The sequence below is a fragment of the Doryrhamphus excisus genome, linkage group LG16 (assembly GCF_037039965.1).
Source record: "Doryrhamphus excisus strain RoL-2023G ecotype Guam linkage group LG16, RoL_Dexc_Guam_v1.1, whole genome shotgun sequence".
NCBI classification, from domain to species: domain Eukaryota; kingdom Metazoa; phylum Chordata; class Actinopteri; order Syngnathiformes; family Syngnathidae; genus Doryrhamphus; species Doryrhamphus excisus.
In genome coordinates this window covers 6,494,232-6,511,546 of record NC_136372.1, presented here as the reverse complement: position 1 = coordinate 6,511,546, position 17,315 = coordinate 6,494,232, and positions in this window count along the sequence as shown.

The window sequence follows — 17,315 nt, the reverse complement described above, 5'->3', positions numbered from 1 at the left end:
CAGAACTTTTTGAACAAGGTGCATAAAGACATCAGAGTGATTAGTCTCATATAGAGGATCTTTGACTTTTTTTGTTTGTTTTTTGGAAGTAGACAAGCATTTTGTATCACATCCTGGTATATAAAAGATCTTTGGCATTTATTGCAATGGATAATTGAAGACAATATAGAGGATCTTTGACAGTATGTTTCTGCACATTAATAAAAACAGCAGAACGATCTTGTCATCTTTTTGAACAAGGTGCATAAAGACATTAGAGCGATTAGTCTCATATAGAGGATCTTTGACTGGTGTTTTTTTTGGTTTTTTTTGGAAGTAGATGACAAGCATTTTGTAGCACATCCTGGTATATAAAGGATCTTTGGCATTCATTACAATAGATCATTGAAGACAATATAGAGGATCTTTGACAGTTTTTCTGCACATTAATAAAAACAGCAGAACGATCTTGTCATCTTTTTGAACAAGGCGCATAAAGACATCAGAGCGATTAGTCTCATATAGAGGATCTTTGAGCAGTGATTTTTTTTTTTTTGCAATAGGTCCTTAAAGACACAGGATATTTGACGAGGGTTTTGCAGCACATCCATAAAAACATCAGCACAATGCTGTGTTATTCTGTCTTAAAAAGGATCTTTGACCTTTTGCAATAGGTCCAAGACAACGTCGAGGCTCTTGGACAAGCGTTTTTGTACAAAACAACAGGTTGCATTATGTACAGGATCTTTTGTCCAGTTTTTTTGCTTTTAACAGCAAAGTACTCCTGTAGCATAGACCATCTTTGGCAAGTTTTTTTTATTTTTTGCAGTAGATCTTAAACCGCTGTTTATATAGAGCAGTGGTTCCCAAACTTTTTGCAGCGCCCCCTTTTGGAGGTCAAATGACTTTTATCTATTCCCATTTTCAAGCTACAACCATTTGAAATAGTAATATCAAAACTGAATATTTTCTTGAAAAAAAAAAAACAAATCACATCCATGTGTTTTTTTTTTCATCCCTTATTGTGAAAGGACTGTTGTCTCACAGTCAGCTTGTGTGTATTGAACTCTGTCCCTGATCACACAACTTTAGCTTGTTTTCCTTATAAATGAAGTAAACCTGGTATTAAACACACACATGCTTGTTTACAACCATTTGTTCTACTTTCTGGCACCAAAGTGGAGGACAATGATTAACCGGCGGATTTCTCCCACAATTGGCAGGAGAGCGGGAGGTGACCCATGACCTCGTTATTTTGCTTGTAGTGTCAGCTCCGCCTTACATGGTGTTTTTTTTTTTTTCAGAGCTTCAGAGACATCTACACAGGGTTATTAAGTATTCATCACTTTCCCTTTGTGTATTAAATATTGATATTTTGTGCAAGGTTTGAACCATGGCAATAAATATGAGATGGGGAAATGAACATTTACATTTAGCGTCACTAATTTCCTGCTCGCTAGTCAAAACTGGAACAGATGAGAAGCTGGAAAGACATGCCCGCCTGAAGAATGCATGCTTTTATTCAAGCAGTCATGTACTGTACATACAGTATGATATGTTTGCTAGGATGTCAGGCTGCCATTGGTGGACACAAGCTAATTATGTTGTTGTGATATGTTCACCACACAAATGACTGCCTCAACCATTTAAATGAACACAAAAGATCTAACAATTTTTCACCTGGAAACACTTAACACGTTGTTAGAGGTAACTCTTAGCATTCGGCTATGATACATTAATTTCAAAGGTAGGAAACCGCTACTATAAGGCTGATAGTTTGAGTCTTGTTTCGGTACAGATTTTTAAAACTGTTGCCGATGGGATCTATTGACTTCTAGATGTCAACAAAGGTATGTTTTATGGAGCTAGCATGTTGGTTCGCAAAGTTATGCGTTGGTTTGTGATTTGGCTGTTTTGTGGTTGAGGTGTTGAATGTGCATTTTGACTTCAGTGGGTGTTTACTCATCTACCTGAAGAATTTGATTTTCCATCCATCCACCAGGGTTGCGGACATGCTGGAGCCTATCCCAGCTGTCTTGGGGAAAGAGGCAGGGTACACCCTGGACTGTTCACCAGCCAATCACAGGGCACATATAGGCAAACAACCATTCACACTCACATTCATACCTATGGACAATTTGGAGTCGCCAAATAAGCTAACATGTTTTTGGAATGTGGGAGGAAACCGGAGTAAAAATTTGTGTTTTTTTCCTAATTTGGTGAAACAGACTAAATAGTTTTGGTAATAACACGTTTTTTTCATTAAGTAGCATAAACCCTGAACTTTTTTGGATGATAAACACTCAGTTAAATTGATGTCATTGTTTGAATGACGCCAGGATAATGACACATATCTTTTGTGCTGAAAACATTCATGACAATACCGCTTTAATAAGGTAAATAAACGAGGACCCTGGTTATTTATTTCAGGACAATTCAACTGCATGTTGCCCCATTGGTGCTAACACATGCTATTGTTTGTTGAAGAGCACTCGCCATTCATTTGCTTGCACGCTTTTACAAATGAAATATTGAAGCGCTGTATGCATTCAGAGTAAAGTACTAGAAACAAACCCCTTGGCTAACATTATAGTGGAAAAGTTGAATATTCACAAATAGATTACTGCTAAAACAAACACAGTGGTCACCTTTTTAATAATATAATATCCAAAAGTTGTCATATTTTTGGTCAAAGTGACACGACCCCATGAATATGCACGCTATGCACCTTCGGGCTGCGGAATGACAGCGTTCCGCCGTCTGATAATGGGGTGAGGAAGAGTTCAGAGACAGAGGAGCATCATGTCGTGTCACGCTATGCACCTCGGCTGCTGGGACATCTTGTAAATCTCAATGTGGAAATCTGCTTTGGTGTGTAGAGTAAATGAGTAAAAAGGTCTTGGTCTGTAGGCCGTGTTTTGAAAACGACTAGCTATTTTTCGCATATTCATTAATTCGTTCATTTTCTATCGCTTTTTCCTTACAAGGGTCACGGGGGTGCTGGAGCCTATCCCAGCTGTCTTCGGGCGAGAGGCAGGGTACACCCTGGACTGGTCGCCAGCCAATCACAGGGCACATACAGACAAACAACCATTCACACTCACATTCATACCTATGGTCAATTTGGAGTCGCTAATTAACCTAGCATGTTTTTGGAATGTGGGAGGAACCCAGGTATTCCCGATTTCCTTACTGTGTGGCCAACATGCTGGAGCCTATCCCAGCTGTCTTCGGGCGAGAAACGGGGTACACCCTGGACTGGTCGCCAGCCAATCACAGGGCACATATAGACAAACAACCATTCACACTCACATTCATACCTATGGACAATTTGGAGTCGCCAATTAACCTAGCATGTTTTTGGAATGTGGGAGGAAACCGGAGTACTCGGAGAAAACCCACGCATGCATGGGAAGAACATGCAAACTCCACACAGAGATGGCTGAGGGTGGAATTGAACCCTGGTCTCCTAGCTGTGAGGTTTGCACTCTAACCACTCGACCCATTTTTCGCATATATTTTTTGTAATTATTACCGTAATGGTGGCAGCACGGCGGTCGAGTGGTTAGCGCGCAGAACTCACAGCTCGGAGGACCAGGGTTCAATTCCACCCTTGGCATGTTCTCTAAAACGGTCTCATCATTTGAGGTTAAAGTGCCCCAAATCTACATAGATGGTGACTTTTGTTCCATTTGTTGTTGTTTTTGTTTCCCACAGATGAATTCTTAGTCAAGATTTGCAACTGTTGTTGCTATCGCTTTTCCAGAACGTTCTTCAGGCTTCTTATTGAGCTAAAGTGTTGCCTTCAGGGGTTATAGGTGCACCTGCATACGTGACTAGGGGTGTGTATTGGCAAGAATCTGGCGATACGATACGTATCACGATACTAGGCTCATGATACGATATTTATAGGTTATCACATGGTTTGTCTGGTATCAGGCCCAGTATCATGCCCCCGTGTGCCAGTATTTGCAACTGAACTGTGTGTGCACACATTTCCTTCGTGCTACATGATTCCTGGTTGCTGCGGAGCATGTACAGCAGGGGTCTCAAACACGCGGCCCGTGAGCCAAGTGTGGCCTGCAGGACACTAGTTTGAGGCCCCCGCCTTGATATGAAAGTTTTAATGTTTAGTGCAGCCCGTGCAAGTTTGATATGGATGCTGTATGGTATCATGTACCCAGAAAACATTATTACGTTTGATTAATGTTCATGTTAAAGGTTAAATAACTGTTAATAGTTATCCTCCTTATCCGTGTGGAAGTGGTAAGTTTTTGGCTATTTAAGTTTAAAGGAAATAACTTGAAGGCTACCGTTTCGGTCGCTAGCTCTCTAGTTTGCGAGTTAGCATGTGTCTCAAGACCCTGCAGTTGCGCAATATGTTGTAAATAAAAAGAGTATAAATGTGACTATAGTCGTGTTTTGTCATGTCTACAGGGCTCTAATAATGCTTTGTTCATTTTAATCTGAAAAAAATAATTTGTCTACCCACCAACTATATGTGGTTTCTTAAGTTTTTATTATTTGCCGTTTTATTATTATTATTATTATATTTATTTATTACTGATTGATTGATTTGTTTATTTTTTTTTCATCTTATTTTGTGTAGAAAAATAAAAAGTAAGATATTTGAGAAGAGTGGAATGTTTTATCAGAGCTTTTATTGTAGAAAATCGAAACCAAAGCAAAGTTTATTCATTTTTCTGTTTTTAATAAATGCGTTTTTTTGGGGGGAAAACCTGATGCGGCCCAGTCTCACCCAGACCCTAGCTCCAGTGACCCCCAAGTAAATTGAGTTTGAGACCCCTGATGTACAGTATTTCTATAGAAGAGTTGCAGGCTGAGCTCTTATAAAATCCACCTTGTGTCTGATTTTTTTCGGCTTAAAACTTTTCCACACACGCTCCCTTCTATTGTGGAGTTGCATCATCGCCCCTCAAATGAGTTAATCGCAGTCAATGGTCAATTTCAGTCGGTGTCGTCTTTTATTTGCTCATGAAACATTCTGCATGTCACCTCTTCTATTTTACTTTCACTTTAACCCACATCCCTTTCCTGCAGCGAGATGGGTCATCATAAAAATGTTTTTTCCATTTCCGCTGTATCCTCCAACGTAGCGCATGCTAACAACCTATGACGATGCACAGTCGGTCATGACCCTGCAGCTGGATGCTAGCAGCCTCCTCCTCCTCCTCCGGTTATTGATGTGTTTTTGTCAACATCACTTCACAGGGGTCACATCTGGTGAATATAGGTGGCAAACACTGATAAACGGCTGGGCACGGTTGGAGATGTACCTGAATTGTGTCAGCATCATGTGTAGGAAGAGTCCGATTGTGGGTTGTTGTGTTTTTGTGTGTGTGTGGTTCTTTCATGAAGTATGTTCATGTAACAACAAAAGCCACAAGGACACTTTGTTTGCTCACATCACCATCCTACACTCTTTGTGCTGGATGTGTGGATGGAGCCATTGTTTGCTTGAGTGAGTTAAACAGGCATGCAGTTTGGCCTTCATGCTTGCATTTGTTTTCTTTTTGTTGCTGTATCATTTGTTAAAAATGCCAGGACAAACATGTCACCTTCATACATAGTAGTAGGCAAATGGTTTGAGACAACTTTTATCAATAGCATGGACAAATGTCTCATAACCTTTGTCTGGCATTATTCTTTGCTTGTTAATAATACAGTTAAAATAAATACATATCGAATATGTATGTTTGTTTTCTATGTATGTATGTATGTATGTGTGTGTGTATATATATGTATGTATACATATATGTGTGTGTACGTGTGTGTATACATATATACGTGTGTGTATGTATGTGTACGTGTATGTCTATATATATGAACGTGTGTGTGTACGTGTATGTCTATATATATATATATATGAACGTGTGTGTGTGTGTGTATATATATATATATATATATGAGTATGTATGTATGTATGTATTTATATAATTCATGATTTATTTATTTAGTAAAAAGTTATATTTTCAAATAATTATTAAATTAAAAAATCACTTTGGGTCCCATACAGTTATTTCACATTATTACAATTTCATTCCTAATAGTTCTTTTTACTGTATGATTAATTCTCACAAAAATTGTATGAACATATTAATATAATGGGGCTGCACGGCGGTGGTTGATTTTCTATGTGTGCCCTGTGATTGGCTGGCGATCAGTCCAGGATGTACCCCCGCCTCTTGGCCAAACACAGCTGGGATAGGCTCCAGCTATAAATAAATAATTTGTAATTATTAAAAAAAAAATTTGTGTTCCATACAGTTATTTCACATTATTACAATTTAATTCATAAAAATGTATGATTAATTCTCACAAAAATTATATGAACATATTCATATAATGTTCCAAGTCCAAAACATTGATTTAATTTAGACACCAATGCTGATTTTCATTTGTCGTTCCTAATTAGGTGTCAACAATTAACACTAACGTCTGCATATTTAGTCCTCTTAGGTGGTACGTGAACATAAATAAATATTGTTGTTTGTTGTGTTTATCGTTATGACTTAAATCCCCCAGCGGTAGAGCAGGTTTTAATGCAGATTCTAATTGCTACAGTAACTAATCCTCTACCTAATGTTGCCATGGTAAGCAGTCCTTACTCAAGTGTGTGTTCTCAAGCTATGAGAAATAATAAAGTAACAAGCCAAGTGTTTTTTATGAGTTTGAAAAGAGGTGGTCCACCAAGATGAATCCCTTGTTGCTCCTGGTTATAATAAAGTAGATGAAATAAGAGCTTATCTTTTCACTTCCAGATAGTGAATCATTATATTTCACAGCAGGACTTTCTCCTTTGCTGACTTGTTTAATGTCCCGGCCAATGCAGTGCTTTATCTGTGTAACACACAAGCGCCCCTCCTCTGTGTTATCGCGCTCTATTAATCTTTTAGCATGAGTATCATCTCCCATCTAAATAAACCTGCTACCACAAAAAGAACTTAATATCTGCCGGTTCAATCTAGTCTTTCACACACATTCTTAACGCTTATTCATTATTAACATGGAATGGCATCACATCCATCCCAGATACTACATGAACATCTGGGATGATTTTGAATGGATTAACCCCCCCCCCCCGTCCTCCCCACATACCCCCAATACATTCATTTGATCAATGCTTTTGAACTGCCGCAAATAGATTACGCTTACCTGTTCGCCCCTTGCGAGTAAACACATTATAATGGGACTGTCTGTAAATGTAGCTTGTTCTTCCAAATCCATACAGTCGATGGAATCGGAACTCTGCTTCTTAACACACCTCATATGTGCCCGGTCTGACAAAAAAACATATTTTTTTCCTTGTTTCTTGTGGACAACTAGTCAAAAATTCCATCAAAACATTCAACTCATTCAATACCAAAGATGTATTTATATGTTTTAAATTTTTTTTTTTGCATGAGAATTAAAAAGAGCCACTAATCTTTTGTATGTCAACACACTTGCAGGAGGAAATGGAAGTGGAAGAACATGGAGTTTTAATGCATGTACACAGTTTTATTTCCAAATGTGAAAAATGTAAATATTTGTAAATAAATTGTTATTCTGATATATTTTCTACCGCTTATCCTCATGAGGGTGGCGGGGGTGCTGGAGCCTATCCCAGCTGTCTTCGGGCGAGAGGCGGAGGTACACCCTTGACTGGTCGCCAGCCAATCACAGGGCACATATAGACAAACAACCATTCACACTCACATTCATACCTATGGACAATTTGGAGTCACCAATTAACCTAGCATGTTTTTGGAATGTGGGAGGAAACCGGAGTACCCGGAGAAAACCCACGCATGCACGGGGAGAACATGCAAACTCCACACAGAGATGGCCGAGGGTGGAATTGAACCCTGGTCTCCTAGCTGTGAGGCCTGCACGCTAACCACTTGCTGTGCAGCCTCAAATAAATATTGATATTTTAAAAATCTATACCTATAAAACACTGTCAGGCAATGGTAAACAGCTTCCTCTTCATTTCTTCAGGGTGAGTGATTTTACTTTGTTTTACTTTTATTGCACAGCGGTAAACATATCTTTATACTTGTACTGTATGGTAGTTAAGAATGGCTGTCCATAGCTGATGTGTAATGCTCCCAAAATAATCGGTTACCCCGCGGCATCTTGTGGTGGACCCAGCTGACTGTTTGTCGATGACTGCAGCTGCTTGCACGGCTATACCGACATCGAAAGCGCTCTTGTTGTGTTCTGCAATGTGTGTGTGTGTGTGTGTGTGTGTAAGCACGTATGAAAGCCAGCCATGTTAAGACTTCAGTCACATTCCTAAAAAGGCTTCAAGTTGTTTATTTTCCCATGACAAGCTTTTAGGTCGTAAGTGACCCAGCGTGGATGGATGAATAAAACACGTACACACACACACACACACACACATGCACATCACAGTGTGACCCACTAGAAATGCACAACAAAGATACAAACACAAGATGATTCAACAGTCCAATTAGCGAAGGCGTTATCACTGTAGGAGACCAAGTCACGTCCTGCATCACATCGTGGAAGAGTAGCGACATGCTGCGCCTCATCACTCATTCAATAATGCGTCAGACCTCAGTAAACTGCTGCCTGATGTGCATGTAAAGACACGCCATTTAGGTCAAGGAATCAGCATCCAAGACCCCCCCCACAGTCCCCCGCCCCAGGCAGGGTTTCATCTGTAATCACATCTTTAGAACGCAAGATATGAGGAATACAGCAGGCCTAAACTGCAGCATTGTCCTGTTGAGGACCACACAGAACAAGAACCTTCAGTTATGCACAACACATTTGACACCCCTGCACAACCTGAAGCTTCACTGTTCCATTGAAGTAAAAAGCACCCCAGATCATGATGGTGCCCCCTCCACTGTGCCATATGGAAAAAAACATCTTGTGTAGGATCTCCTTGTTTGGATACTAACGTTGCACACCATCATGGCCGCCAATTCATCAGAGAATAAATCTTACTTCCACTATTCCATGTTCATGTTTGGTGCTCTTGTGCAAATTCCAAACAGTTTTTTTGAGTCTACCATTTGACGTTTTTGTTCCATAACCCTCAGCTAAACAATCCGAGCGTCTTCAAAGAGGGGAAGCTTTTTCATACCTGACCTTGAATCCACATTTTTGCCTCGAGTTAGTTTTTTTTAATGTTTATCAGCTGACGAATGGCCTATTTCACTTTAATGCTTGTTTGTGGTTGCACGGCGGTCTAGTGGTTAGCGCACAGACCTCACAGCGAGGAGACACAAGTTCAATCCCACCCTCTGCCATCTCTGTGTGGAGTTTGCATGGTCTCCCCGTGCATGCGTGGGTTTTCTCCGGGTACTCCGGTTTCCTCCCACATTCCAAAAACATGCTAGGTTAATTGGTGACTCCAAATTGTCCATAGGTATGAATGTGAGTGTGAATGGTTGTTTGTCTATATGTGCCCTGTGATTGGCTGGTGACCAGTCCAGGGTGTACCCTGCCAGTCGCCCGAAGACAGCTGGGATAGGCTCCAGCACTCCCCGCAACCCTCGTGAGGATAAGCGGTAGAAAATTAATGAATGACAATGAAAAATGCATTTTGAAGCTCTACTTGAAATTTAAATACATTTAATGTAATAAATATAATAAATGTAATAAATTTATTAAATTCAATAAAGTTAATATACTTTTAATGTAATATATTTACATTAAATATATTTAATATTAAATTTATTAAATTAAAATTTTAAAATTATGAAATACAAATAATATAGATCACAATGTAGTTTTCTGTCAGGCAACAGCAAAAAAAAAAAAAAAAAGCCTGCTTTTCAGTGTCCACACGATGCAGGTACTGTCATCTGCAAACAGAAGCTAATTAGGCAGTAAAACACAGGCAGTAAACAGTCATTCACATGCACGCACACACCGCCTTAAAGGAACAGTTCCACATTTTAAAAGCTTACTCGGAGATGTCTAAATAAAACTCTAAACTCTAATCGCTGCAATTTTAATGTGGTGTAAAACCAACAATTATTCCTTGACTGTTGCCAGGCAACCAAAGATGACTCATAAGATTATACTTTGGTTCGGCCAAAACACACACACACACACACACACACACCGTGCTCTACATACTCTCCATGTATACAGACACTCCAACCACTGTGGTGTCATTTATCAGTCACTTGTTATGGTTTTGATTGTCCATTGCATTACTAAATAAGGGAACCAAAATATTCAAAACTCCTTTCAGTGAAGTTGTCGCCATCGACAAGTACTACCGGTCAAAAGTTTTAGAACACTCCAATTTCTCTGGAGGTGTTAAGATGGTCTGTCTCTCCTTAGGTGTTTTCATTTGACGTCTGCATCATTTAAGGATTAGTTTTGGAGGCCTATAAAAAGGCCAGCATTGTTAGTACAGTGAACGGCATCACGTGAATGTCTTAAAACTTTTGCTTTACTGGATTGTTGTACCCTTACTTTACTTATCACACCGTGTAGCTGCAGCAGACGCATTCATGTTTTGAAGGGTGCAACCTTTCACCCTCGAGCAGTAGCAGACCGCAGCCCTAATGGCTGACTTTAAACGCATCCATCTCCCACTTGCAGCAGTGTTTTGAAAACATGACTTTTGTTCCTTTATTTATTTATTTCCAGCCGAGAGCAAAGTCGGCCTGTGGCCTGATGGGTGCTTTGCGTGTGCTGTGGATGGCATTACCCCGCCACCCCCCCACCCCAAGTTTTGAATATTTGATGTTTAGTTTATGACAATGTAGGAAAGGCTTGTTAATGGATCTCTTTAAGATGGAGGCGGAGATGAAGCCTGACAGGAGAAGAAAGCGAGACAGCACATCAGCTACCGTACATAGACAGGTAGGCAGACATGAATATGAATCATAGTACATACAGTATATCATCAATATACTATATATAGTATATATACGTATATACAGGCTGCTCAGGTGGATGGTGTAGCTAGTGTCACGTTTGTGTGAACGGCATATCTATTAGCTGACTTTGGAGTCACTAAAATTTCAGTCATAGTCAGCGCGTGCCTTTGTGTGTGAGACAACCCCCCCACCCCCCTACGCCTGTTTTCTAACGTCATCAGGAATGTCCTCCATGACGTTTTTTTCGAAACCCGCTAATGGGCGCCACTGAAAAAAATGAATAAAGCCTCCTTTCTTTGTAATAGTAAAACTGCCAAAAAGGCAGCAACTGCCCGTGTTTAAAAAGTGAATTTATGTACAGTGCTTAACTCTAAAACATTTCTAAGTACAAGTGATAAATTTGTAAATAAGTTTTATGGGGAACTGAACTGAACATATAGTATTACATACTCTACTCGTCAACCGCTGCACACAAAAGGGTGAAAATTGGTCAAAACATAAACCCCAAAGTTTGGCCCCCGTAAGCCAGACTGAGCAGCAAAACTCCCAATGTAACTTTAAGGCGTTTAGTGAAATCACCACCAAATTTGGCACATATATTAGATCAGGGGGGGTAAACTTTTGACTCGCGGGCTGCATTGATTTAACAAAATTGACGGCGGTGGGGGGCAAACTATATATTTTACTAGTAACAGTCCACCTGGAATTATTGTATCTGTAAAAAGTGTCATGGAATCTGCTATATGTGCTTGTGTCCCTTTTTTTCAGGAGCACTTTGTAAACAGTAGACAATCAAATAACGAAATTGATAAAACAGCTACTTGATGCCACCATGATGGTTGTATGTTAAGTTTAAATGAAATACTTTGGAAAAAACAGGGTGGGCCGTATTCAAACACTTGACGGGCTGGATGTGGCCCCCGGGCTGTAGTTTGTCCACCCGTGCATTAGAGCGAATGAAAAGCACACGTGTGTAAAATTTTGAGCAAGATTGGTGAAACATGGCGGCCATCAGGCAGAACACAAAGCTTTGTGTTATTATTGATTGTTGGCGTTAACAATTCAGCCTTTTCTCATTTTTTTACAATTTTTACTGTTTGTTTTTTTTTTAATTCCATTAGTGATGCAATGACAAATGAGCCCGCACCTTGGGCACCCCCTACTTTTGTATATTGCACTTTTGTATATTGCAAATTTCTACTTTTGTAAGGGGTGCCCATCTAAATGTACTGCAAAAAAGGTCAGTAAGGATAATTCATAATGCCGATAATACAGAGAACTAACTCCTTATTTCTCATAAATTACATTACATTAAATTACATTAAATTAAATTACATTAAATTACATTAAATTACATTACATTACTTTAAGTTACATTAAATTACATTAAATTACATTAAATTAAATTACATTAAATTACATTAAATTACATTGAATTACATTGAATTACATTAAATTACATTAAATTACATTAAATTACATTAAATTAAATTACATTAAATTACATTAAATTAAATTACATTAAATTAAATTACATTAAATTAAATTAAATTAAAAATGCAGGAAGTGACCAAATGTAACAGTTACTGACTGTAAAAGTACCAGATGGAGGGGTAGATTTGAATAAGCTTTGCTTCTTCCTACTCCTTTTGGACATGTGGAACTGTGAACTGATTATGTGATGCATTCAATTGTAATCTGATGCATCTTCAAATGAAATAAAACCATTACCATTACAGTCGGTCCTAACCTGCAGTGTTTTTTTGGAAGACATTTGTGCCTTTTTAATTTTGAGGCGGCTGTCGCTCAACCTGTGAGCACTGATGGTACCTCCCGTCTGGCGGGAGCTTGCGGGTTGCCAGTCTGGAGAGCGTGTTCAGTGGTCAAAATGCATGCCTATTAGTCCCTCTCCAGGAGTGGAAGGCACTGATGCAATAATAATATTTTTTGTAATATTTTCTCATTCTCCCAAATATCGACAAATAGCTTTCAATAGACGGGTTGCTGACCCCCTCTGCCGTATGTGTTCATTCTATTACTGATTGATAAATGATTCATGAAAAACAAACCCGTCTCCCAGATGTCATCCAAGTCTTGATGAAGCGCAAGTCCTACAAGTATGTACTGAAGGAGAGCTTTGTTTCTCTCCCCGTCGTGGGAATTGTCTAAGCTGCTTCATGCTGCAGCAGCTCATCACACATGAACTGCATTGACAGTACAACAGGGGAAATAAAAAAACTTGTATATAATATGTCTTCCCTGTGAATGCACAATGTTCTATGCGTGTGTGTGTGTGAAAAGTTTTTTTTTCACAATGCTGGAGGGAGAAAAAAAAAAACTCCCACTGTGCAACTCCTAAAGGAATAAGACATGCTTGGACAGATATAGAAAATAGATACCCTATATATGAAATACTGCTCTTTTTATGTCAGTCAGTGTTATTGCTTTTGGTAATGCTTATCTTTAATTAGAAGACAGTTAGTTCAGTGTCATATTCTGTTTGCAGTACGTGAGCCAGCCTGTCTTACACAGAGTTACTGCAAAATAGCTGCAACAGGGCCTGCAATTACTATAACATGACAAAGTGTTGTAGAACAGGAGACCTAAACAGTGGAAGAGTGTTATCAACCTCTGGCACTATCTTGTCTATGACTCCTATGAGCCAAAAGCTGGGCTGCACTGAATTGGTTCAACAACAGGCGTTTGGCTATATTGCAAATTTCACTTTTAGTCTCAAACTAGTGTGGGACTCTAACTCAGTGTGGGAACTCTGTACGCCTGTATGGGACAGAGTGTTCCATTCTGAATAAATGTGATTTGCAAGTACATATACCGTATCTGGAAAAAAGGGGAACTCTCTTACATGAACTGCCTTTAAAGGAGAGAAATAAGAGTTGTTTTGATTAATCAAGTTTTCGATGAGGCCCTAGACCAGGGGTCGGCAACCCGCATGCGGCTTTTAAGCCTCCTTGTTGCAGCTCCCTTTGCTCAGTTTGGTGATTTTACAAAACATTTTTTTAGTAATCCGAAGCTTGTTTCTTTTGATTAATCAAGTATTCGATGAGGCCCTAGACTAGGGGTCGGCAACCCGCATGCGGCTTTTAAGCCTCCTTGTTGCGGCTCCCTTTGCTCAATTTGGTGATTTTAAAAACTTTTTTTAGTAATCTGAAGCTTGTTTCTTTTGATTAATCAAGTATTCGATGAGGCCCTAGACTAGGGGTCGGCAACCCGCATGCGGCTTTTAAGCCTCCTTGTTGCGGCTCCCTTTGCTCAATTTGGTGATTTAAAAAAACATTTTTTTTAGTAATCTGAAGCTTGTTTCTTTTGATTAATCAAGTATTCGATGAGGCCCTAGACCAGGGGTCGGCAACCCGCATGCGGCTTTTAAGCCTCCTTGTTGCAGCTCCCTTTGCTCAGTTTGGTGATTTTACAAAACATTTTCTTAGTAATCTGAAGCTTGTTTCTTTTGATTAATCAAGTATTCGATGAGGCCCTAGACTAGGGGTCGGCAACCCGCATGCGGCTTTTAAGCCTCCTTGTTGCGGCTCCCTTTGCTCAATTTGGTGATTTTAAAAACTTTTTTTAGTAATCTGAAGCTTGTTTCTTTTGATTAATCAAGTATTCGATGAGGCCCTAGACTGGGGGTCGGCAACCCGCATGCGGCTTTTAAGCCTCCTTGTTGCGGCTCCCTTTGCTCAGTTTGGTGATTAAAAAAACTTTTTTTAATAATCTGAAGCTTGTTTCTTTTGATTAATCAAGTATTTGATGAGGCCCTAGACCAGGGGTCGGCAACCCGCATGCGGCTCCCTGTTGCAGCTCCCTTTGCTCAGTTTGGTGATTTTTTTTCAATAATCTGAAACTAGTTGTTTGGATTAATCGAGTATTCAGTGAGGCCCTAGACTAGGGGTTGGCAACCCGCATGCGGCTCTTCAGCCTCCTTGTTGAGGCTCCTTATGCTCAGTTTGGTGATATTTTTTAGTAATCTGAAACTAGTTGTTTGGATTAATCAAGTATTCCATAAGGCCCTAGACCAGGGGTCGGCAACCCACATGCGGCTCTTCAGCCTCCTTGTTGCAGCTCCCTTTGCTCAGTTTAGTGATTTTTTTTTAGTTATCTGAAACTCGGTGTTTGGATTAATCGAGTATTCAGTGAGGCCCTTGACTAGGGGTTGGCAACCCGCATGCGGCTCTTCAGCCTCCTTGTTGCAGCTCCCTTTGCTCAGTTTGGTGATTTTTTTTTAGTAATCTGAAACTAGTTGTTTGGATTAATCGAGTATTCGGTGAGGCCCTAGACTGGGGGTTGGCAACGCGCATGTGGCTTTTAAGCCTACTTGTTGCGGCTCCCTTTGCTCAGTTTGGTGACCTGCCTTAGATCCATCCATTTTCTGCCGCTTATCCGTGTGAAAAGCAGCCTAACCAGGGAAGCCCAGACTTCCCGTTCCCCGGCCACTTCATCCAGCTCTTCCTTGCAGAGCCCAAGCGGTTCCTTAGCTAATTGAGAGACAGTCTCTCCAATGTGTCCTGGGTCCTTCCTGAGGTCTCCTACTGGTCGGATGTGCACAACAACTCTTCCGGGAGGCATCCTGACCAGATGCCCATGCCACCTCATCTCTCTGAACGCGGAGGAGCAGCGGTTCTACTCCCAAGTCCCTCCTGGATGACAGTTCTACTCACTTTATCTCTAAGGAAAAGCCCAGCCACCCAACTGCTTGTGCTCGTGATATTGTCCTTTCGGTCACTACACAAAGTTCATGACCATATAGGAGGGTAGGAACGTACCGTATATTGAGCGGTAAATCAAGAGCTTTGCCTTTCACCTCAGCTCCCTTTTCACCACAACGGACTGATGCAGAGTCCGCATCACTGCAGATGCTGCAAGAATCTCCCTGTGCTTTAGATAGACCAAATCAATATAAACCAAACAAAAAACAGAGGTTTGGTCCATAGCATATCAGAAAAGGTTGATCACTGTGTGTCTTGTTTTTCCTCATATTTTTCTTTATTTACATTTTTGGTGTCCAAGTGTTTTTTGGACTAATCGTGCATAAAATAGCCGCTAATAGTACAAAGTAAATAGTCGACACACTCCATGCAAAGGTTACTGCACATGCTTCCAGCCGAGCCTTCCCGAAGCTAAAGCAACCATTGTTTACGCCCCGTGCTGTGATAACTGAGCGACACTTGACCCTTGACCAGCACTATCACGAGAAAAGTGAAGGGGGTGGAGGTTCGCGGGGGGGTACGTATTTTGAGTGAACATCTGAACAAACCAAAGAGAAAAGCAAAACCATGTTTAGTTCTTTCATCCTCGCTTCTATCGATTTGTAGACAGTAAATCTTTTCACTCCACTCTGGGTTTTTATGTACGCCAAAGAGGAATTTAACTCCCAAAAGGGGGGCCGCGTGAATCCATCTCCACAGTCGGTGCTTGAGACATGAGACAGACATGAACGCCGCTGGTTAAAACCCGCCAATCTCTGCTTACACTTGGCGTCTGTTCTTGAGTGGGCGGGTCATCAGTCTGTTAATCAGATCAGCCATGTTGACTCTTGATTGCGTGATTCATCCCTTAGCGAGTTAGCGCCACTGATTTTTTTTTTTTCCGTCGACATAACCCAATGACCCCGTCGACCGCGATTGATATGTTCAGATAACGCCAGGCACGACCTTTTGAGTATGAAGCCATCATCTTATTCCATCTATAACCATTATTTTCATGGCCAACCACCAAGTGCTAGAAATTCTCAAGAGTCTGTTTTAAGTAGCAACATATGGATCGACGGCTCTCTGCTTTCACTCCATTTACTTCCCTTTAATTGAAGGTGTTGACAGACAGGCCGCTGTTATTGAGCATTTCAATTACATAAACTGTCATAATCTGTCTAGGGGAAAAAAAAGTGCACATTTTTAGTAATTTAGTCGAATTCCATGCAAAAAAATGTGCTGTAATCAGTTGTAAAATTAGAAAATGAAGTAATTTTAATGAAGCAACATGCCTTAAAACAGGGGTCTCAAACACGTGGCCCGCGAGCCAAATGTGGCCCACAGGACACTAGTTTGAGGCCCCCCGCCTTGATATGAAAGTTTAATGTTAGTGCGGCCCGTGCAAGTTTGATATGGATGCTGTATGGTATCATGTACCCAGAAAAAATTATTACGTTTCATTAATGTTCATGTTAAAGGTTAAATAACTGTTAATAGTTATCCTCCCTATTCGTGTGGAAGTGGTAAGTTTTTGGCTATTTAAGTTTAAAGGAAATAACTTGAAGGCTACCGTTTTGGTCGCTAGCTCTCTAGTTTGTGAGTTAGCATGTGTCTCAAGACCTTGCAGTTGCGCAATATGTTGTAAATAAAGTGTATAAATGTGACTAGTCGTGTTTTGTCATGTCTACAGGGCTCTAATAATGCTTTGTTCATTTTAATCTGAAAAAATTAATTTGTCTACCCACCAACTATGTGGTTT